This window comes from Cetorhinus maximus, chromosome 31, assembly GCF_964194155.1.
Source record: "Cetorhinus maximus chromosome 31, sCetMax3.hap1.1, whole genome shotgun sequence".
Taxonomy (NCBI): domain Eukaryota; kingdom Metazoa; phylum Chordata; class Chondrichthyes; order Lamniformes; family Cetorhinidae; genus Cetorhinus; species Cetorhinus maximus.
In genome coordinates, this window is record NC_135909.1 from 16,853,528 (window position 1) to 16,878,281 (window position 24,754).

At 45.2% G+C, this 24,754-nt stretch overlaps 1 protein-coding gene, 1 long non-coding RNA gene and 1 other non-coding gene across 3 annotated transcripts in view; 2 read left to right on the forward strand and 1 right to left on the reverse strand.

Annotated features, from left to right (window-relative positions):
• Positions 1-24,754, forward strand: part of LOC144670304 (uncharacterized) — a 210,811-nt gene that overhangs the window by 110,203 nt on the left and 75,854 nt on the right. The window lies entirely within an intron of this gene.
• LOC144670504 (uncharacterized) overlaps positions 1-24,754 on the forward strand; it is a 35,252-nt gene that overhangs the window by 381 nt on the left and 10,117 nt on the right. The gene's annotated exons all lie outside the window — the stretch shown is intronic.
• On the reverse strand, positions 19,864-19,937 carry trnat-agu (transfer RNA threonine (anticodon AGU)). The gene has a single exon. It is a non-coding gene; the product is annotated as a tRNA-Thr (tRNA).

Below are 24,754 nucleotides of genomic sequence, written 5' to 3' on the forward strand. Positions count from 1 at the left end.
TCTGAAGGAGCAGTTCACCTCTTGCCATTTCATCACCTTATCCACATAACCCTGCACATTTTTCCTTTTTTGATGATAATCCAATTCCCTCTTGAATGCTTCGATTGACCCTGCCTCCCCAAATTCCCAGGCACTTTTCCTAGCCACTCGCTGCATGAACAAGGTTTTTCCTCATGATGTCATTGGTTGTTTTGCCAATTACCTTAAATCTGCGCCCTCTCTTTCCCCACTTTTCCACCAATTGGGAAAAAAAGTTTTCCTATCTACCCTGTCCACACTCACAGCAACAGAGACTGACTGACAGAAATTTAATTCCACATAATTCATATTATTAGACTCTTTATTCACACTCTCATACAGAAACAGATATTGATAGTAAGATAATTCCACAATCACACACAGCAACCAAAACTAACAGAAATTTAATTTCACACTCACTCACAGTCACTGATTCTGACAGAGAGTGAATACCACACTCGGCATAACTGAGACTGACAGGTACAGATTTAATTCCACATTCATGTACAGTAACAGAGGTTGACATGTAAGATGTGAATTCCACACCCACAGAAAGCACCAGAGACTAAACGATTGAGATTTAATTCCTCACTCCATAACAGAGACGGAGAGTTAATGTCGCACTCATATACAGTAACACAGATTGACAGATGGTATGGGTGAAATTAACTTTCTTAAAGTAACAGAGCCTGAAAGAGTTATTTCCATGGTCCGATACAGTAACTGTAACTGACATAGTTAATTCTATATTCACCTACAGTAACAGGTTATCATACAAAGAGTTAATTTCACACTCACCTACCGTCACGATTGGATAGAAAGCTAAATCCGCACTTACACACGTGACAGAGATTGATAGATTGAAAGTTAATTCACAGTCACAATAACAGACTGACCAATGGAGGGTAAATTTCACACACTCAGAAATAGAGGCTGAGAATTTATTTGTTTATCCCTCACTCACATACAGTAACATAGACAGACTAATATGAGATGTGGAACTAACTCCCTTAGTTTCTGTCAGTCTCTGTTATTATAGGTTAATTCCTCACTGAAACATTAATAACAATTGACAGGTCCTTAATTCCACTCACAGATATCCTAACAAAGACTGGGAAAGAGAATTCCACACTCACAGTAACCGAGACTGACCAATAGAGAGTTAATTCCACACACTCATACAGTAACAGAGACTGACGTAAGGAGTTAATTCCACACTCAGATACAGTAACTGAGACTGACCGATAGAGTTAATTCCACACTGACAGTAACAGAGTCTCACAAATTGTTTGTTTATTCCACACACATACATAACAGAGACTGACCGACAGAGAGTTAATTCCACACTCACATACAGTAACAGAAATTGACATAAGGAGTTAATTCCACATTCTCATACAGCAAGAGGTTGACAGAGTGAATTCCACAATCAGTTACAATAAAGGTTGTCCGAGAGTTAGTTCCACTCTCATAACCGGAACAGAGACTGACAGAGATTTAAATTACACACTCACATATAATAACTGATGAATCAGTTCTGCTACATGTTGAACATCACTTGGAGGAAGGGCTGAGGGTGGCAAGGGTGCAGAATGTTCTCTGGGTGGGGTACTTCAATGTCCATCACCAAGAATGGCTCGGTTGCACCACTACTGACCGAGCTGGCCGAGTCCTAAATGACATAGCTGCTAGACTCTGTCTGTGGCAGGTGGTGAGGGAACCAAGAAGAGGGAAAAACATACTTGACCTCATCCTCACCAACCTGCCTGCTGCAGATGCATCTGTCCATGACAGTATTGGTAGGAGTGACCACCGCACAGTCATTGTGGAGATGAAGTCCCGCCTTCACGTTGAGGATACCCTCCATCGTGTTGTGTGGCACTACCACCATGCTAAATGGGATAGATTTTAAACAGATCTATCAACTCAAGACTGAGCATCCATGAGGATGCTTCAGCAGCAGTAAAATTGTGCTTGAACACAATCTGTAACCTCATGGCCTCGCATATCCCCCACTCTACCATTACCATCAAGTCAGGGAATCAACCCTGGTTCAATGAAGAGTGCAGGAGGGCATGCCAGGAGCAGCACCAGACATATATAAAAATGAGGTGTCAACCTGGTGAAGCTATAAAACAGGACTACTTGGATGCCAAACAGCATAATCAGCAAGTGGTAGAGAGCGCTAAGCGATCCCACAACCAACGGATCAGATTTAAGCTTTGCAGTCCTGCCACATCCAGTTGTGAAATATGGTGGACAATCAAACAACTCAGTGGAGGAGGTGGCTCCACAAATATCCCCATCCTCAATGATGGAGGAGTCCAGCACAGCAGTGCAAAAGATAAGGCTGATGCATTCACAACTATCTTCTGCCAGAAGTGCCAAGTGGATGATCTATCTGGGCCACCTCTACAGTTGCCAGTCTTCAGCCAATTCGATTCACTCCATGTGATATCAAGAAACAGCTTAAGGCACTGGATACTGCAGAGGCTATGGACTCTGACAACATTCCAGCAATGGTACTGAAGAATTGTGCTCCTAGTCAAACTGTTCCAGTACAGCTACAGCAGTGGCATCTACCCAGGTATATGGAAAATTGCCCAGGTATGTCCTGTACACAAAAAGCAGGACGAATCCAACCCAGCCAATTACTGCCCCATCAGTCTACTCTCCATCATCAGTAAAGTAATGGAAGGGGTCATCAACAGTGCTATCAAGTGGCACTTGTTTAGCAATAACCTACTCATTGACGCCCAGTTTGGCTTCCACCAGAGCCACTCAGCTCTTGGCCTCATTACAGCCTTGGTTCAAACATGGACAAAAGAGCTGAACTCCTGAGGTGAGGTGAGAGTTACTGTCCTTGACATGAAGGCAGCATTTGACCGAGTGTGGCATCAAGGAGCCCGAGTAAAACTGGAGTCAATGGGAATCGGGGGGAAACTCTCCGCTGGCTGGAGTCATACCTAGCACAATGGAAGATGGTTGTGGTTGTTGGAGGTCAGTCATCTCATCTCAAGGACATGACAGCAGGGGTTCCTTAGGATAGTGTCCTAGGCCCAACTACCTTCAGCTGCTTCATCAATGACCTTCCTTTCATCATAAGGTCGGAAGTGGGGATGTTCGCTGATAATTCCACAATGCTCAGCACCATTCGCGACTCCTCAGATACTGAGGCAGTCCATGACCAAATGGACAATACCCAGGCTTGGGCTGACATGTGGCAAGTAAAATTTGTGTCACACAAGTGTCAGGCAGTGACCATATCCAACAAGAGAGAATGCAAACATTGCCCCTTGATTTTCAATGGCATTACCATCACCCAATCCCCCACTATCAACATCCTGGGAATTACCATTGACCAGAAACTGAACTGGACTGGCCATATAAATAGGTTGCCACAAGAGCAGGTCAGAGGCTTGGAATCATAGAACCATAGAAAAGTTACAGCACAGAAGGAGGCCATTCGGCCCATCTTGTCCATGCCAGCCCGAGGACACCCAGGTGCCCTTTCTAATCCCACCTTCCTGCACCCGGCCCATAGCCCTGCAGCTTACAGCACTTAAGGTGCAGATCCAGGTACTTTTTAAAAGAGTTTAGAGTTTCTGCCTGTACCACCAACTTGGGCAGCGAATTCGAGACACCCACTACCCTCTGCGTAAAAAAGTTCTTCCTCATGTTCCCCCTACACCTTCTTCCACTTATCTTGAATCTATGTCCCCTGGTTCTAGATTTCTCCACCAAGGGAAACAATTTTATCCTGTCCACTCTATCTATTCCCCTCATAATTTTGTACACCTCAATCAAGTCACCTCTCAACCTTCTTTGTTTTAAGGAAAATAACCCCAACCTATCCAATCTCTCCTCGTAGCTACACTTTTCTAACCCTGGAAATATTCTTGTAAACCTCCTCTGGACTCTCTCCAGAGCTATTACGTCCTTCTTGTAATGTGGTGACCAGAACTGCACACAATTACCCTAGTTGTGGCCTCACCAGTGTTTTATACAATTCCAAAATTATATCCTTACTTTTATATTCTATACCTCTGCCAATCAAGGAGAGCATTCCAGATGCCTTCTTTACAACCTTGTCTACTTGAACTGCTGCCTTCAGGGACCTGTGTACTTGTACGCCAAGATTTCTCACTTCATCTACCCCTCTTAGTATATTCCCATTTATTGTGTAATCCCTGTAACTGTTTGACCTCCCTAAATGTGTAACCTCACACTTCTCTATGTTAAAATCCATCTGCCACTTTACCGCCCACTCCACCAACCCATCTATATCATTTTGGAGATTATGGCTATCCTCTATACTATCCACTACTCAGCCAACCTTTGTGTCATCTGCAAATTTCCCAATCGTACCCCCCACATTCACGTCCATATCGTTAATATATAATACAAACAGCAAGGGTCCCAAAACCAAGCCCTGTGGAACACCACTTGAGACAATTTTCCATTCGCAAGGGCATCCATCGACCATTACCCTTTGTTTCCTGTTACAAAGCTAACCTTTTATCCAGATTGCCACATTACCCTGAATCCCATGGGCTTTTACTTTCCTGACCAATCTGCCATGTGGGACCTTGTCAAATGCCTTGCTAAATTCCATGTACACAACATCCACTGCACCACCTTCATCAACCCTTCTTGTCACTTCCTCAAAGAATTTAATCAAATTTGTGAGGCAAAACCTTCCTTTAACAAATCCATGCTGACCATCCCTGACTAGTCCACGCCTTTCCACATGACAGTTAATCCTATTTTTCAGGATTGAATCCTATCTCTCAGGATGCGACGAGTAACTCACTTCCTGACTCCCCAAAGCCTGTCCACCACCTACAAGGTACAAGTCAGGAGTGTGATGGAATACTCCCCACTTGTCTGGATGAGTGCAGCTCCTACAACACTAAAGAAGCTGGACACCGTCCAGGACAAAGCAGTCCAATTGATTGGCACCACATCCACAAATATTCACTCCGTCCACCACTGACGCACAGTAGCAGTACTGTGTACCATCTACAAGATGCACTGCAGGAATTCACCAAGGTTCCTTAGACACCTTCCAAACTCATGACCATTACCACCTAGAAGGACAAGGGCAACAGATAAATGGGAACACCTCCGCCTGGAAGTTCCCCTCCAAGTCACTCACCATACTGACTTGGAAATATATTGTCGTTCCTTCACTGCTGCTGGGTCAAAATCCTTAAACTCCCTTCCTAACAGCACTGTGGGTATACTTACTCTTCATGGACTGCAGCATTTCAGGAAGGCAGCTCACCACCAACTTCTCAAGGGCAATTAGGGATGGGCAATAAATGCTGGCCCAGCCAGCGAAGCCCACATCCTGTGAATGAATAAAAAAGAAACTGATGAACAGAGGATCAATTCCATACTCACACGCAGTATCAGACTGAGTTAATTCCTGAAATACAGCAACAGAGACTGACAGACAGAGGGTCAATCCCACACTGACAAAATAAAAATATAAGAAAGAGAAGCAGAAGGAGGCCATTCAGCCCATCAGGCCTGCTTTACCATTCAATAAGACCATGGCTGATCTGATTGTGGCCTCAAACCCACTCTCCCACCTGCCCTATAACCCTTGACTCTCCTGTAGATGAAAAATCCGTCGAACTCAGCGTGAATATATGCAATGACTCAGCCTCCACTGCTCTCTGGGGTGGAGAATTACAAAGATGAAGGACAGTCTGAGAGAAGAAATTCCTTCTCATCTCCATCATAAATGGGAGATGTTTATTTTTAAACTGTGTCCACTTGTTCTAGTTTCCCCACAAATGGAAACATTCCTCTCAACATCTACCCTGTCAAACCCCCGTCAGAATCTTATATGTTTCAACAGGATCTCTCATTCTGTGAACCTCCAATGGGGATCGGGCTTTCCTGCCGAAACATTCCCCATAAGACAGCTCCTTCATCCCAGGAATCAGTCTGGTCAAACTTCCCTGAACTATCCCCAATGCAATTATATCCCTCTTTAAATAAGGAGACTCTAACATAACACAGGACTCTCGGTGTAGTCTCACCAATGCTGTGTAGCTGTAGCAAGACTTTCCTACTTTTATACCCCCCACCCCGGGAATAAAGGCCAACATTCCATTTCCCTTCCTAATTACTCGCTGCAGCTGCACATTAACTTCTTGTGATTCATGTACAAGGAGATCTTGATCCCTCTGTACTGCAACATTCTGCAGTCTCTCTCCACAGTATTGAAGGAGGCCATTCGGCCTATCGAGTCAGCACTGGCTCTCTAAAAGAGCATTCTGCCTCGTCCCATTCTCCTCCCTTTTCCCCGTAACCTTGCACGTTCTTTTCTTTCAGGTAGCTATTCAATTTCCTTTTGAATATCTCGAGCAAACCTGCCTCCACCACCCTTTCAGGAAGTTTGTTCCAGACTCCAACCACCCTCTGGGTGAAAAAGCTTTTCCTCACATCACATCTACTCTTTTGGCCAATTATTTTGAATCTGTGCCCTCTAGTTCTTGATGTTCTCTTGAGTGGGAACAGGTTCTTATTTGTTACCCTCTCCATACCCCGCAGGATCTTGAACACCTCTATCAAGTCTCCTCTCAGCCTCTTTTTTCCAGGGAAAAGACCCCAATCTCTCCAACCTGTCCTCATAGCTACAATTTTTTATCCCTGAAATCATTGTTGTGAATCTCCGCTGTACTCTCTCCAATTCCTTCACATCCTTCATCAAGTGTGGCGCCCAGAACTGGACACAGTACTCCAGATGAAGCCAAAAGAGTGTCTTATACAAGTTCAGCATTACCTCCTTACTCTTACACACAGTGTCCCTATTAATAAAGCTTAAGATACTATATGCTTTATTACCTGCTCTCTCAACATGCCCCACCATTTTCAATGACCTATGTACATATACACTGAGGTCCCTCTGTTCCTGCACCTCCTTTAGAGGCTGTCCCTTTATTTTGTACTGTCACACCATATATTTCCTGTCAAAATGAATCACCTCACACTTCTCTGTACTGAACTTCATCTGCCACTTGCCTGCCCAATCCACCAACATGTCTAAAACAAAAACAAAAATACCGGAAAAATTCAGCAAGTCTGGCAGCATCTGCGGAGAGGAACACAGTTAACGTTTCGAGTCCGAATGACCCTTCAACAGAACTAAGTAACAATAGAAGAGAGGTGAAATATAAGCTGGTTTAAGGGGGGGTGGGACAAGTAGAGTTGGATAGAGGGCCAGTGATAGTTGGAGATAACCAAAAGATGTCACAGACAAAAGGACAAAGAGCTGTTGAAGGTGGGGATATTATCTAAGGAATGTGCTAATTAAGGGTAGAAAGCAGGACGAGCAAGGTACAGATAGCCCTAGTGGGGGTGGGGTGAAGGAATCAAAAAAGGCTAAAAGGTAGAGATAAAACAATGGATGGAAATACATTTAAAAATAATGGAAATAGGTGGGAAAAGAAAAATCTATATTAATTATTGGAAAAAAAAGGGGGGATCGGAAAGGGGGTGGGGATGGAAGAGAGAGTTCATGATCTAAAATTGTTGAACTCAATATTCAGTCCAGAAGGCTGTAAAGTGCCTAGTCGGAAGATGAGGTGCTGTTCCTCCAGTTTGCGTTGAGCTTCACTGGAACAATGCAGCAGGCCAAGGACGGACATGTGGGCATGAGAACAGGGTGGAGTGTTGAAATAGCAAGCGACAGGGAGGTCTGGGTAATGCTTGCGGACAGACCGAAGGTGTTCTGCAAAGCGGTCACCCAGTCTGCATTTGGTCTCTCCAATGTAGAGGAAACCGCATTGGGAGCAACGAATACAGTAGACTAAATTGAGGGAAGTGCAAGTGAAATGCTGCTTCACTTGAAAGGAGTGTTTGGGCCTTTGGACGGTGAGGAGAGGGGAAGTAAAGGGGCAAGTGTTGCACCTTGTGCGGTTTCACGGGAAGGTGCCGTGGGAGGGGGTTGAGGTGTAGGGGGTGATGGAGGAGTGGACCAGGGTGTCCCGGAGAGAACGATCCCTGTGGAATGCCACCAGGGGTGGTGAAGGGAAGACGTGTTTGGTGGTGGCATCATGCTGGAGTTGGCGGAAATTGCAGAGGATGATCCTTTGAATGCGGAGGCTGGTAGGGTGATAAGTGAGGACAAGGGGGCCCCTATCATGGTTCTCGGAGGGAGAAGGTGTGAGGGCGGATGCGCGGGAGATGGGCTGGACACGGTTGAGGGCCCTGTCAACCACCGTGGGTGGAAAACCTCGGTTAAGGAAGAAGAAGGACATGTCAGAGGAACTGTTTTCGAAAGTGGCATCATCAGAACAGATACGACGGAGGTGAAGGAACTGAGAGAATGGGATGGAGTCCTTACAGGAAGCGGGGTGTGAGGAGCTGTAGTCGAGGTAGCTGTGGGAGTCGGTAGGCTTGTCATGGATATTGGTGAACAGTTTATCACCAGAAATTGAGACAGAGAGGACAAGGAAGGGAAGGGAAGTGTCAGAGATGGACCATGTGAAAACGATGGAGGGGTGGAAATTGGAAGCAAAATTAATAAATTTTTCCAGGTCCAGACGAGAGCATGAAGCAGCACCGAAATAATCATCGATGTACCGAAGAAAGAGTTGTGGGAGGGGGCCGGAGTAGGACTGGAACAAGGAATGTTCCACATACCCGATAAAGAGACAGGCAGAGCTGGGGCCCATGCGGGTACCCATAGCCACACCTTTTATTTGGAGGATGTGGGAGGAGTTTAAGGAGAAATTGTTCAGTGTGAGAACAAGTTCAGCCAGACGGAGGAGAGTAGTGGTGGATGGGGATTGTTACATCCGTGATTCCTCTGACACCCTACATCATATCAACAATTTCCAGTTCCCTGGCCCCAACCGCTTCCTCTTCACCATGGGCGTGCAATCCCCCTACAACTCCATCCCACAACAGGATGGTCTGATGGTTCTCCACTTCTTCCTCGAACAGAGGCCCGAACAATCCCCATCCACCACTACTCTCCTCCGTCTGGCTGAACTTGTTCTCACACTGAACAATTTCTCCTTAAACTCCTCTCACTTCCTCCAAATAAAAGGTGTGGCTATGGGTACCCGCATGGGCCCCAGCTATGCCTGTCTCTTTATGGGGTATGTGGAACATTCCTTGTTCCAGTCCTACTCCGGCCCCCTCCCACAACTCTTTCTTCGGTACATCGATGATTACTTTGGTGCTGCTTCATGCTCTCGTCTGGACCTGGAAAAATTTATTAATTTTGCTTCCAATTTCCACCACTGCATCATTTTCACATGGTCCATCTCTGACACTTCCCTTCCCTTCCTTGTCCTCTCTGTCTCAACTTCTGGTGATAGACTGTCCACCAATATCCATGTCAAGCCTACCGACTCCCACAGCTACCTCGACTACAGCTCCTCACACCCCGCTTCCTGTAAGGACTCCATCCCATTCTCTCAGTTCCTTCGCCTCCGTCGTATCTGTTCTGATGATGCCACATTCAAAAACAGTTCCTCTGACATGACTTCCTTTTTCCTTAACCGAGGTTTTCCACCCACGGTGGTTGACAGGGCCCTCAACCGTGTCCGGCCCATCTCCCGCGCATCCGCCCCCACACCTTCCTCTCCCTCCCAGAACCATGATAGGGTACCCCTTGTCCTCACTTATCACCCCACCAGCCTCCGCATTCAAAGGATCATCCTCTGCCATTTCCGCCAATTCCAGCATGATGCCACCACCAAACACATCGTCCCTTCACACCCCCTGGCGGCTTTCCACAGGGGTCATTCCCTCCGGGACACCCTGGTCCACTCCTCCATCACCCCCTACAGCTCAACCCCCTCCCACGGCACCTTCCCATGCAACCGCAGAAGGTGCAACACCTGTCCCTTTACTTCCCCTCTCCTCACCGTCCAAAGGCCCAAACACTCCTTTCAAGTGAAGCAGCATTTCACTTGCACTTCCCTCAATTTAGTCCACTGCATTCGTTGCTCCCACTGCGGTTTCCTCTACATTGGACAGACCAAACGCAGACTGGGTGATCGCTTTGCAGAATACCTTCGGTTTGTCCACAACATTACCCAGACCTCCCTGTCGCTTGCCATTTCAACACTGCACCCTGTTCTCACGCCCACATGTCCGTACTTGGCCTGCTGCATTGTTCCAGTGAAGCTCAACGCAAACTGGGGGAACAGCACCTCATCTTCCGACTAGGCACTTTACAGCCTTCCTGACTGAATATTGAGTTCAACAATTTTGGATCAGGAACTCTCTCCTCTATCCCCACCCCCTTTCCAATCCCCCCCCCTTTTTTTTCCAATAATTTATATAGATTTTTCTTTTCCCACCTATTTCCATTATTTTTAAATGTATTTCCATCCATTGTTTTATCTCTACCTTTTAGCCTTTTTTGATTCCTTCACCCCACCCCACCCCCACTAGGGCTATCCGTACTTTGCTTGTCCTGTCTTCTACCCTTAATTAGCACATTCCTTAGATAATATCCCCACCTTCAACAGCTCTTTGTCCTTTTGTCTGTGACATCTTTTGGTTATCTCCACCTATCACTGGCCCTCTATCCAACCCCCCTTAAACCAGCTTATATTTCACCTCTCTTCTATTGTTACTTAGTTCTGTTGAAGGGTCATTCGGACTCGAAACGTTAACTGTGTTCCTCTCCACAGATGCTGCTAGACTTGCTGAGTTTTTCCAGGTGTTTTTGTTTTGGATTTCCAGCATCCGCAGTTTTTTGCTTTCACCAACATCTCTATGTCCTTTTGAAGCTCAAGACTATCCCGATCGCAATTGACACTATTTCCAATCTTTGTATCACCTGCAAATTTTGAGATCATACCCTGCACACCACAATCTAGGTCATTCATATATATCATTTGAATAATGTTTTGTTTTTCTCTTCTTCCCATCAAATTTTTCCACATTGTATTCCATCTGCCAAATGTTTGCCCACTGATTTAACCTTTCTATATCCTCTTGCAGACTCTTTGTGTCCCTCTCACAACCTGCTTTCCCACCTATCTATATATTGTCTGAAAATTTGGTGATGCTCCCTCCATTCATCTGAGTCATTAATATAGATTGTAAATAGCTGAGAACCCAGCACTGATCCCTGTGACTCTCTACTAGCTGCAGTTTGATAACTTGAAAGTGACCCACTTCCATAGAGTAACAGAGACTGACGGACAGAGAGTTAATTACATTCACCTTATTATAGATTGACAGAGAGTGAATTCCACACTCATACAGTAACAGATTTACAGAGTGTTAATGCCACACTAAAATACTGAAGCATAGAGAATGAATTCACTCTCAGACAAAGTAACAGAGACGGGCGTATATAGAGTTAATTCCACACTCTCGTCCAATAACAGTGAACTGGTTCACACTTGAAGAATTCATCTGACATGCATCATGCTTCATTGCTTCATTATATTTTCTATTTTCCTCATCATTCATGGAGCCCTGCCTTTGGTTCCCCTCCCTTTCTGTATTCTGTATTCCTCTTAGATTCCTTCTTCATCTACTCCTATCTTATATGGTCCTACTTTCTTCTCTAGCCATTCCTCTTTTCCACTTACGTATACTGGCGCCCAGTCTCCTGCCAGTTTAGTTCAAACCCTCCCCAACCATATGAGAGACCCTCCCCATGAGCACATTGGTCCCAGTCTTGTTAAGGTGCAACCTCTTCCATTTGAATAGGTGCCTTCTGTCCCAGAACTGGTCCCAGTGTCCCAAGAATCTGAATCCTTCCCCCCTGCATTGGCCTCAAGCCACATTTGATGTTCCTTATCTTCACATTTCTGTTCTCACCAGCACGTGGCACTGGCAGTAATTCAGAGATTACTCCCTTCGAGGTCCCACTTTTTAACTACCTCCCTCGCTGCTGCAATTCTGACGGAGGGACCTCAATACCTGTCCTCCCTGTGTCGTTAATACTGACGTGTACCACAACCTCTGGCTCGCTCCCTTCCCCCTGCAGAATATTCTGTACCCTCCCCGTGATGTCCTTTACCCTGGTACCAAGGAGACAACACACCTTCTGGGACTCACGGTGAAGGTTACAGAAATGCCTGTCTGTCCCCCTGACTATGAAATCTCCAATAATGACTGCATTTCTACTCTTTGCTGTTCTACCCTGTGCAGTTTCTTGCCCATTGATGCCATGGTCTGGACTGCACTCCTTCAGGGTGTCACCATTCCCAGCAGTCTCCAATGCTGAGTACCAGTTTGACAGTGGCACACACCCCGAACACTCCTTCATTTCTTGCCTCTTCCTACTCTTCCGGATTGCCACTCATCTACCATCTTGAACTCTCTCTTTCCTTTTTGTGTGTTCCCTTCCTGTAACATACGATCCAGGAAGCTGTCATCCTCCCTGATTCTCTGCAGTCACTCCAGCTGCCCCTCAAGCACGGAAACCCTGAGCTCGAACTCAAGCAGCTGGAGACACTTCCTGCACATGTGGCCCCCAAGTCACATGAAGTGTCCTGAGGCTCCCACATGGGGCAGGAACTGCAAACAACAGGTCTCAGCTGCCCATCCATGATCGAAAACAAACCTCTAATCCCTCTTTTAGAATCCAGTTTGTACCTTGTTTAAATTATTAATTTTATGTTTTGCCTCTTGACCTGCTCTGCACTAATACTCTTATTGCACTTATACTTACTGTTGTACTTACCCTGATTGAAATGTTTACTTTTCCAGCTCCTAGTTTAAATCAAAGCCCTAATTTAGAGAAATCTGCACAAACCAACCAGCTCCCTTCTTTCCCCTGATATCATGCTTTGACTATTTATTATAAACATGGCCGGTTTGCTCCAACCCCTCCCTCACAGCTCTTTATCCCCCCCGCACCGTCGTCGCTGTCACTCTTCTCTTCTCTCCTTCTCTCTCTCGCTGCTGTTCTGCCGCTGCTTTTTAACCATTGTCCAGCCTCGCTCAGGCTCGTCCACAATCCCAAGTTTCTGACTGTTTAGGAAATTCTCTGATCTTTCTTTGCTCCAAGATGGGTGACCTCACAATTCCGCATGTTGACCACCATCGGCCACAGTTTTGTTTACTCACTGAATCTGTCAATGAGCCTTTGAAACTTGCTGCTCCCACCTACACTACTAACCATGTCACCTAACCTAGTGTCATCAGCAAACTTGGATATAGGCTGGAAGTTATTAAAATTTAAAATAAAATTTCAGGGAATGGGAATAGAACAGCCGGCTGACCTGACAGAGCATCAGATCTGTCTCAACCCCACCCCACCCCACTCTGAAAAACAACCGCTCGCCACCACTTTCTCCTTTCTGTCCCTTATTCAATTTTGTATCCATGCTGCCTCTGTCCTTTAATCCCATTTGCTTGAATTTACTGACAAGACTATTATGTGGGAGTTTTTCAAACGCCTTTGGAAGAGCGGAAACATATCATTAACCTTACTACCCTACTCTGAAACTTTGCCAAGAAATGTATCAAATATTTTTGGAGAGGATTTAAACTAGATTGGCAGGGGGATGGGAACTTGAGGGCGGATTCAGATCGGACAAATTCAGAGCAGGGAGCGGGAGACAGAAAATTAGCGGGTGACTCTGAAAGACAGAAAAAGCAAAGGTTAAAATGTTTAAACACAGGAATTTGGCAAAGTTAAAAGGTATTTATTTCAATGCAAGGAGTAAAGCAAAGAAAGCCGATGAGCTGAGGGCACAGATGGACACGTGGTAGCATGATGATATTGCTATGACGGAAACTTGGGTTAAAGAGGTGCAAAAATGCCAGCTCAACATCCCTGGATAAAGGGTTTTCAGGCAGGACATAGAGGGGGCTGAAAAAGTGGGGGTGCAGCATTATTTGTCGAAGAATCAATTACAGCTGTGAGGAGGGATGATATATCAAATGGTTCATCAAATGCGGCGAGATAGTTTGAGTTCAGAAATAAAAAGACAGCAGCCACACTACTCAGAGTGTACGAGAGAACCCCAAACAGTGAGAGGGAGATAGAAGAGTAAATGTGGATGCAAATTTCTGAGTACAAAAACGTTGGGGGGAAAATAGTTTGGTACTTCAATTACCCTAATATCAACTGGGGTACGAACAGTGTAATAGGCACAGAATTCTTGAACTGCATTCAGGGGAACTTTTTTGGCCAGCACATAAGCCCGATGAGAGGGAGTGAAATTCTAGATTTAGTCTCAGGAAATGAAGCTGGCCAAGTGGATGAAGGTGCAGTGGGTGATCATTTTGGAGATAGTGACAACAATACAGTGGGATTTAATATAATTATGGAAAAGATAATGATAGAACAGGAGTGAAAGTTCTAAATTGGAGAAGACAAATTTTATGAAGCTAAGAGTTGACCTGGCCAAAGTGGACTGGTTGCAGCTACTTGAAGGGAATCAGTGTGACAGACCAGTGGGAGGCATTCAAAAGCAGGATTCTACGGGAACGATGTATACATGTCCCCACAAAGAAAAAGGACAATACTGCCAAATCTAGAGCCCCCTGGTTATCTAGGAATATACAAGGTCAGATAAAGCAGAAGACATACCTGTCTGTTTCAAAGCCAAGTACGACTAAGTCAGCCCCAGTGAACATGTTTAAGAAATCGCCCAATCCACAGCTACATGACTGGGGCAATTATGAGGTCATCCCCTGGCATATCACGTGAGAGCTGGAGCTGCAGGGGAGACAGTGGCATAGTGGTATTGTCACTGGACTGGTATTCCAGAGACCCAGGGTAATGTTCTCGGGACTGGGGTTCGAATCCCACCATAGCAAATGGTAGAATTTAAATTCAATAAATATCTGGAATTAAAGCCATTGAACCAATGAAACTATTGCCGATTGTCATAAAAACGAATGTTCTTTAGGGAAGGAAATCTGCTGTCCTCACCTGGTCTGGCCTACATGTGATTTCAGACCCACAGAAACGTGGTTTACTCTTTTAAAAAACAGTGCCCTCTGAACAAGGGGTTGGACAATTAGTGCTGCCCTAGCCAGCGATGCCCACATTCCAGGAACGAATAAAAAAAAACCCACAAGGCATCACCACCAGATTTGTGACTGGATTCAAACCCCAACATCCTGTCACAATGACTTTTCAAGTAAAGCTGTCGGCTGCTTGAAAACACATCAGTTAAACTTTCTGCTTAACCACGAGGAGAACTCGGGAGACGTGTATTCAGAAAATCATTCAAAAACCTTGGAGATTGAAATCCTGTGAGGAAAAGTCAAGTTATTATTGAAAACTCCGCTCAGAGAGCTTCATTGGACAGCAGAGAAATCAGGTGAAGAATCCAGGTAAATCGACAATAGCGAACATGTCAACATCGAAACTGGATCAACTCCTGTGAAGGTCAATGAGTAAAAGCTGAGAGCTCAGTGCATCATCAGTTCATCAAGTAGAGATACAGCATTCTGTTTGGAATTTATTGATTAGGATTTACTGAACTGAATGGAGTAGACCATCATTGCAGAACAAGAAATCATTTCTAGATTTGTTTTTTGAACATCCAGTTTGTTCAGACATTGACATCAAATAAATTAAAATAACAGGGCAAATTAATTGTTAATTTAAAAACAAACCTGAATTGTGAATAAAGAAATTGGAACAATTAAATTACAAACAAGAACTCGAGTGGCCTGCGAGCTCAAATAGAGAAAGTGAATTGCAGAGTGAAGAGTTTAAAATGTGGATTTGTTGAGTGTGGGGATTAGGTGCAGGCGGGGAAGGAGCTACTGTGTAATTTAAACTAAGTGACAACAGCAGAAATACAAAAGGGAAGGGGTGGAACACTCTAAATGACGAGAAGTTTAGTTAAACAGACAACTCATATCAGTGAAATGTTGGGACAGCTGAGAGCTTTTGCCTACATATCCTGTGCTCAGTGGGAACTCCAAATCAGGCTGATGATAAATGTCAGATCCATAATACATTGGAAAACCAAGCAGAATACAGAAAGTACAGAGAAGAGCTGGAAAAGGAAATTAGATCAGCAGAGGGAGTCTATGAGAAAAGATCAGCAGTTAACGCAAGCAAAAACACTCCAGACCTTTACCAACAAATGGAGAGTCACTGAAAGAGTGGCTGATTTGGAGATCCTATGGAGGCAGAGGGCATAGCTGAGGTACTAAATGAGAACATACATCTGCTATCACATAACAAGCGAATGCTGCTAATGTCACAGTGATGGAGGAGCTGGTGGAGAATTTGGATAGGATGAAAATAGATAAAGAGGAAGCAATTACAAGGTTGGCAACCCTTACAGTAGAAAATTCACCCAATTCAGATGGGATACATCCTGGATTTCTGAGGGAAGGAAGGGTGAAAATAGCAGGGACTTGATCCACAATCTTTCAATTCTCCTTGGACATGGGAGTGAAGCCAGTGAACTGCAGGTTGCTAATGTTACATCTGTGTTTATAATGTATAGGGATAAACCCAGTAACCATAGACCAGTTAATCTAATGATCTTGGTGGGGAAATGTTGAGAGGCAATAATCTGGTACAAGATTCATTGTCACTTGGTAGAACATGGGTTGATAAATTACAACCAGCATAGATTGGTTAACAGAATATCAGGACTGAAATAGAACCACATGTAAGGTACAGCATAGAAAGAGGCCATTCAGCCCAATGTGTCTGTGCTGACCAAAAAAGAAAAAACAATTAAAAACCTGCTCATTAAAATCCCATCTTCCAGCACCCGGTCCATATCCTTGCAGGTTCCAGTGCTTTAGGTGCAGATCCAGGTGCCTTTAAAATGAGTTGAGGGTTTCTGCCTCCACCACCAAACGAGGCATCGAATTACAAACACCCACCACCCTGTGGGTGAAGATGTTTTGCCTCATGTCCATTTCTACCAATCACCTTAAACCTGTGCCCTCTGGTAATTGACCACTGTGCTCAGGGAAAAAGGACATCCCTGCCTTCTCTATCTCGGCCCCTCATAGTCTTGTACACTTCAGTCAGGTCACCATCAGCCTCCTTAGTTCTAAGAAAAACAACGCCAGGCTATCCTATCTTACCCCATAGATGCAATTTTCAAGTCCTGGCAATATTCTTGTAAATCTCCTCTGTACTCTTCCCAGAGCAATAATGTCCTCCCTGTAATGTGGTGACGAGACCTGTGCACAAAATTCCAGCTGTGGCTGAACCAGTGTTTTATACAGTTCCATTATTACATCCCTGCTTTTGTGTTCTAAACCTTGTCCAATAAAGGAAAGCATTCCATATGCTTTCTTTACCACCTTATCCACTTGTCCTGCCACCTTCAGGGACCTGTGGATATGCACAAGGTATCTAACTTCCTCTACCCCTCCCAATAACCTATTTATTGTGTAGTTCCCTAGCTTTGTTTGCCTTCCCCAAATGCATTACTTCACACTTCTCTGGATTGAATTCCATCTGCCATTTTTCCGTCCACTCAACCAAACCATTGATATAATTCTGGAGACAAAAGCTATCCTTTTCACTATCAACTACAGGGCCAATTTTTGTGTCAAACTCCCCAAAGCCATCTACAAGGCACAAGTCAGGAGTGTGAAGGAATATTCTGCACTTGCCTGGACGAGTACAGCTCCAACAACTCCCAAGAAACTTGGCACCATCCAGTATAAAGCAGCCCGCTTGATTGGCACTCATTCCATAAACATTCATTCCATCCACCACTGATGAACAGTGGCAGCAGTACGTACCATCGACAAGGTGCACTGCAGAAATTCACCAAGGCTCCTTAGGCAGCACCTTTCAACCCACAACCATTAACACCTAGAAGGACAAGGGCAGTAGGTGCATGGGACACCATCAACTGGAAGTTCCCCTCCAGGCCTCTCACCATCCTGACTTGGAAATATATCGCTGTTCCTTCAATGTCACTAGGTCAAAATCCTGGAACTCACTCCCTAACAGCACTTTGGGTGTACCTACACCAGAGGGACAGCAGTGGTTCAAGAAGGCAGATCACCACCACCTTCTCAAGGGCAATTAAGGATTGACAATAAATGCTGGCTTAGCTCGCGACACCCACATCCCAAGAATGAATAAAGAAAGGATAATATCCCAAGGTTGCATACCGCCATTGTCACATTGCGACACCGCCTTGTGCTATTCCCCAAATGTTCTGGAACGGCAGCCCAAATCCCCAGACCATTATCTTCCCTTCAGCCAACATTCTGTCCCTTGATTAAGTCCATCCTGAGAAAGAGGTACTCGGCATTCCTAGTTCCTCTGCAGACATCCGGTTGCTGCTAATGGACCAAAAGGCATAAAACCTGAAAGAAACCCTCTGGCCCAGCCCTCTAAGCATATCTCCATTAGACCATGCAGACAATACCTGCTTCATAGATAACAATGGCAGGAAGTATAAGCAATTTCAGTGCCAGCATTCTGTGGAAATAGAGGATTCAAGATAAAACAGAATTCAAAATACTGAACATCCTCAGGGAGCAGGACTCAAGTCAAAGTGGAAAAATCCCATGGATTTATAGATGAAAGCTTTAACCACTGGACAATAGCAGCTGAAATCACCCCCCTTTTATACAGAGCAAAAATGTTCCTACACTGTTTCACTTTTGTTCAAGTTGTTTATAGTCAAATGAAGAAAATAAAATGTTGGAGAGAATTTCCTTCATTTATGGAAACACCAACAGTGTTGAAAGGGGAAAGGATTAGGGGGAACTTCTTCACTCAGAGGGTGGTGAGAGTGTGGAACGAGCTACCATCTGACGTGGTAAATGCGGGCTCGCTCTTAAGTTTTCAGAATAAATTGGATAGATACATGGATGGGAGAGGTCTGGAGGGTTATGGACTAGGTGCAGGTCAATGGGACTAGCGGAATAATATTTCGGCACAGACTAGAAGGGCCGAATGGCCTGTTTTCTGTGCTGTAGTGTTCTATGGTTCTAACCGCCAGTTGTCAATCACTCAGACCCACCCACACTGACGGGAGCTTCCTGCATCCAGCACTGACCCTGTCGCACTCACCAGCTGCTCACCCAGACCCCACTCTCACAAACACTGAACATGGCTACCCAACCCAGACTCGTCCCCTCCACACTGACAGATACAACACGGTCACACTCTGCTTCAGTGAGATGAATGTCGCGAGCGGTTTCTTTTGAAGAAATTGTGGCTGATTGAGGCACTTTGAAATTCCTGATTATTTGTAGTGAATCAGTCACAAACCCCTTAGGATTTTCGTGGAGTGATACCTAATATCCCCCTTTGTGAAAGGCTATTTAAGATAAATGATAATCTCTTTCGGTGAAGCAGGTTGTGAGGAGAATTCCTTGAAACGTTTACGTGCTGTCACGTTAACAACATGTAAACAATTGACATTTTTATTCACGAATAAAGTTAAACCAAATGTCTGCCCCGATGTTAGCTCAGAATATTCAGCATTTTAAACGGAGTGGGAAACAGTTTAAACACACATCTTCAGTGAGTTCTCGGAAAACAGGATTTAGCAACTGATTGTTGCAGCGTTCATGCAGTCACCTGTTTTTATCTCTTCCTCTTATGAAGTTTGAATCCTCTCGCTGACCCAGTGATTTTTTTTCTTGTTCTGTTCTCTTGTTCTTCCAAAATCTCGATGTCAGTGTCCTGAGCCTCTACTATTAAATAGAAAAGCGCCCATCTCTTCCAGTAGAAACGCACGAGGGAGTTTCTCAGTGTGAGTGGCCAATTTCCACAAATCTCTTCTTTAGTCAAAGAAACAAAACTCTCTTTGCATTGAAAGAGTAGAAGATAATCTATGGCACAAAGATGGACAATTTGAACCAGCAATTCGGAAGTACTCACCCGAACCAAGCCATATTTTGCACAGGTCAGCTCAAAAGCTTGGGAATTAAATAAGGCTCCGCTGGGATTTGAACCCAGGATCTCCTGTTTACTAGACAGGCGCTTTAACCAACTAAGCCACAGAGCCAAGATTCAGTCATAAATACTTTAATGACGGATCCAAACTTCAGGAGTTCCTGGAAAACAGGATTTAGTCGTTTTTTCCAGTAGTTCTCCAGTCACCTGCTTTAATCTCTCTTCCTCTTATTCCCCGGGATGATGTTTGAATTCTGTCACTGACCCAGTGATTTTTTCACTTGGTCTTCCAAAATCTCGATGTCAGTGTTCAATTGTGAAATAGAATTGTGCCCATCTCTTCAGGTATCAAGAGTCTCTCAGTGTGAGTGGCCTCTTCCCCCAAATGTCTTCCTCAGTCGCAGAAACGAAACTCTGTTCTTGTGTTAAAATCTTTGCAGCTGTTCAACGATACAGGGAGAGACTATTTTAAACTACAATTCTAGAACAAAGACAGATTTCGCCCTGTTATGACGGAAGTGCGTAATCGCACAGATCAGTTTCAACGAAATAAGGCGCTGCTGGGATGATGAACCCAGGAGCTCCTCTCCACAAGGCAAGTGCTTTATCAGCTAAACCAGTTAACTGATTTCTTCTCCGCCGATGCTGCCAGACCTGCTGAGTTTTTCCAGGTAATTCTGTTTTTGTTTTGGATTTCCAGCATCCGCAGTAGCTTTTAGCTTTTTGTTTTTAAGACTAATGATGCTCAGTTGAGCACATGGAAATACTGGAAATAATTCGCAGATCTGGCAGTATCTGTGAAACGAGGAATAATTTACATTTCAGACAGCAACCTTTCACCAGAACGACCTGAAACGTGAATCTGTTTCTCTCCCCACAGATGCTGTCAGATCTGCTGAATATTTCCAGTGTTTTCTGTCTTTGTATCTGATTTCCAGCATCTGCAGTATTTTGCTTTTGGACCAAAGGACAATGTGTTGCCTTTCCTACACTGAGGGTTATTGCAGGTCTCTCTGGCTGTGATTATCATTGATTATCCATGTCTGGGCTCTTTATGATTCCGTGAGTTTGCCGTAATTTGGGAGTGAGCGCCAGACAAAAAGACGTAGTTAGTTGATTTCTCTGTAAACTTTTCGAATCTCTGCCTTTTCCGGACCTATAACAAATTCATAAATGAGGGAATCACACACATCACTCCCTGAAACTCCCCCGCCAAACATTGAGCGGTTTATCGTGAGGTGGTTCCATTTACTGTATTCAGACACACACCTGGTATCAAAGTAGCCGTGTTCGGGATGTGACTCACACACACAGTTTTATGCTTGGATGTCGGATATGCTGCGATATGAGGTGATGCTCTTTCCATAGAAACATAGAAAATAAGAGCAGGTGTAGGCCATTCGGCCCTTCTAAAAAGCAGGTCTACAGACCAATGAAGGCTGAGCTTTCATAAAAAACGCCATGAACTGAAGAACATATGTTGGGTGGAAAGAGCTCAGGAAATACAACAACTCACCAGCAGTCAGGCATGTGAGGATTCTTCAGTGCAGCCAAGACCATTTACAGCTCAAGCACAAAAGGACCTACCCCACTGAGAACTCAGAATGTAGTGGTGCTTATTAAGCCCAGTGGAAGTAGCACTCGCTGGAAGGAACATGTCCAGGCTCCCCTCAACTGAGACTCAGTCCTCGACATGAGTGCCCACGACCACATTCCACAGCATGCTACCCACCACCAGCTCAGCACAATCCCAGCCCGACATGAGGTTGGAAAGGCCATCCGACAGCTAAGAACCATCAAGGCCAGCGGCGCAGATGGAACCCCACCAAAGCAGTGAAATACGGTGGAGAAATACTCTTAAAACAAATACATGACCACATCTCCCTCATCTGGAGGGAGGAGAGCATGTCAGGGGATCTCTGAGATGCAGCATTTGTGACCGCCTCCAAAAAAGGAGACCAGACTGACTGTGGTAACTATAGAGGGGTATCTCTGCCATCTGCCACAGGGACGGTCGCTGCAAGAGTCCTCCTCAATTGCCCTCTCTCCATGCCTGAATAACATACCAGAGTCACAATGCGGATCTTGTCCATCATGCGGCACTGTGGAAATGATCTTCACAGGAAGACAAGACCTAGGAAATGCAAAGAGCAGCAGCAACCTCTATTCATGGCCTTCTTTGACCCCACAAAGGCCTTTGACTCTATCAACCAGGAGGGGCTGTGGAGCATCCTCCTCAAATTTGGCTGCCCACAGAAATTAGTCACCATCCTCCACCTGCTGCAGGATGACATGGAGACCGTGACTCTTACCAAGGGATCTGCTGCAGACCCACACTAGGGAAAACTGGGGTCAAGCAAGTCTGTGTCATCGCACCAATGCTCTTTTCCACCTTCCTCGCTGCAACACCTCCAACCCATGTAAGATGTTCGGGGGCCACAGATACAAGAATAGACAGTCAACTAGTCAGAAGTAATTTTAAGATAGTTTATTAAGTATATTAAGGAGGAACTGTTTAGGTATGATATGTTAGCTAATTGGACAGAAAAAGATCTGTAATAGCCTGTGATAGCAGCATTCTGCCCTCTAGTCAAAGTGTTAGGGAACTCTTCCCTCGATATCTCCATCTTCCTCCTTCTCCTCTGGTCCATCTTCCATCTGAAGAAGGCAGCAACCCAATCAGCACCTCACCAGCACCGTTTATGGGGGGCTAGTAGCTTACCACTTGTCCATCGTCTATCTAACTATTTTGACCAATGGATACAGGACAGGTAATCAAAACGTTAGGATGGATAACACCCCACCCCATCCCCACCTCACCCCACCCCGTGCATCACCCTGCTCAAGGTCAGCTTTTTAGTTTACATCTTGCTGAGGGTCATATCCTGTCCCTTTCTAAGTGCTCACATAGATAAACAGATGTACCAGACGCCATTCTATCAGCCTAGGAGTGTCAACATGGCAGCCTGAAGACTATCTGGAGGTTAAATTGTTTAAAAATTCTCCTTCCAGTGCGAGAATCAAGGCTGTTTTGTGATTCCCATAAAATGCAGAAAATACCCGCTTATTAAACACCCCAATGTCTTTCACCCACCTCCATGAAGCTGCGCACCGGAGTGGGGTTACTCTATAGGACGAGTGGGAAACTACTCAACCTGCGTCACCTCCATTTCAGAACCGAGATCACCCCAACCCCAGTGAATGAGCTGCAGTCCGCTGATGATGCTTGTGTATGCGCACACTCACAGGCCGATATCCAAACTATCACTAACACGTTCAAGGAGGTGTATGAAATAATAAGACTTGGGCTAAGGTCCCGAAAGTTAAAGGTCCTCTACCAGCCTGCTCCCGATGCAAACGCTGCCTCCCGACTGTCAAGATCCATGGCGAACCATTGGACAATGTGGATCATTTCTCACACCTTGGGGGCCTCCTCTCAGTGAGGGAAGATATCCATAATGAAACTAAACATTGCCTCCAGTTTGCCAGCACAGCATTCGGCCGACTGTTTAAAGGAATATTTGAGGTCAAGGACCTCAAACCCGGCCCCCAGCTCCTGGTCTACAGCGCTGCAGTGCTACCTGCCCTCCTGTATGCGTCAGAGACATGGACATCGTACAGCAGACACCTTAAATCCCTGGAGAAATATCACCAGCGGCGCCTCCACAAAATCCTGCAAATTCAATGGCAGGAGAGGTGCTCCAATATCAGTGTCTCCTCTCAGACCAACATCCCCAGTATCGAGGCACTGGTTATGGTTAATCAGCCAAGTTGGCCGGTACACATCATCCGCATTCCTGACACAAAACCCCCAAAACAAGCTCTCTACTCCGAGGTATGTCATCGCAAGCGGTTACCAGGAGGGCAGAGGAAACGTTTCAGGGACGTCCTCAAAACCTCCCTGATAAAATGCAACATCCCCACCGATTTGTGGGAGTCTCTTGCTCGAGACGCCCAAACTGGAGAAGAAGAATCCGCGAAGGTGCCAACCATTTGGAACGTCTCCGACAGGCCCAGGTGGAGGCCAAGTGCAAACAGCGGAAGGAGCGGAGCAACATCCAAGCATCCCACCCACCCGCCTCCTCAAACACTACCTGCCCCAACCTGTGCAGAGTGTGCAGAGCCAGCATTGGACTTTTTAGTCTCCTCAGAAACCACACCCCAGAGTGGAAGAGAGTCATTCTCAGTCACGAGGTACTGCCTAAGACAGGAGAGTAAATTCTCCTGTGAGTGTCTCTGGGTGATGAGCTGATGGTGCTCGGAGCTCTCATCTTTTACTCATTGACCTTTGGAAGGGTTGATCCAGCTTTCGTGTTGACTTGTCTCTAGTGTCGTTTTACAGAAATTCTTCACCCGATTTTCTGCTGCCTAATGAATCTCTCTCAACCGAGTTCTCAATAGTAACTTGATTTTTTCTCACAGGATTTCAATCGCCATGTTTTTGAATAATTTTGTTAAAGGATTTGCCCACAGCCAACTTCCAGGAGCTGCAATGTGATAAATACAAAGTAATTTGTTTTGAAGTGATGTTAATTGAGGGACAAATGTTGGCTCTGGCTCCCTGGAATAACTCCCCCGCCCCTCTCCAAAATAGTGCATGGTATCTGTTACCTGAGGAGGCAGATGGCACCTTAGTTTGTCATATCATCTAAAAGCTGGCACCTCTAATAGTAAAGAATTCCCACAGTACTGCACTGGAGAGTCAGACTGCCTTACTGCTCAGGTTTTGAACACACAACCTCCTGCTATGTAAAAGCAAGAGACCTTTTGACTGAGCCGTAGCTCACAGCAGAGAATAAAGCCGGCAGACAGTGTACTCTGTAAGGAGAGACAGAACTAGATTGCTCATTGGAGGAGTGTTCCTGGGTTTGAGAGTTAGACGTTCGTCGTTGAAAAAGTTGGACTTTTTTATCATGGCAGGGAGAGAGA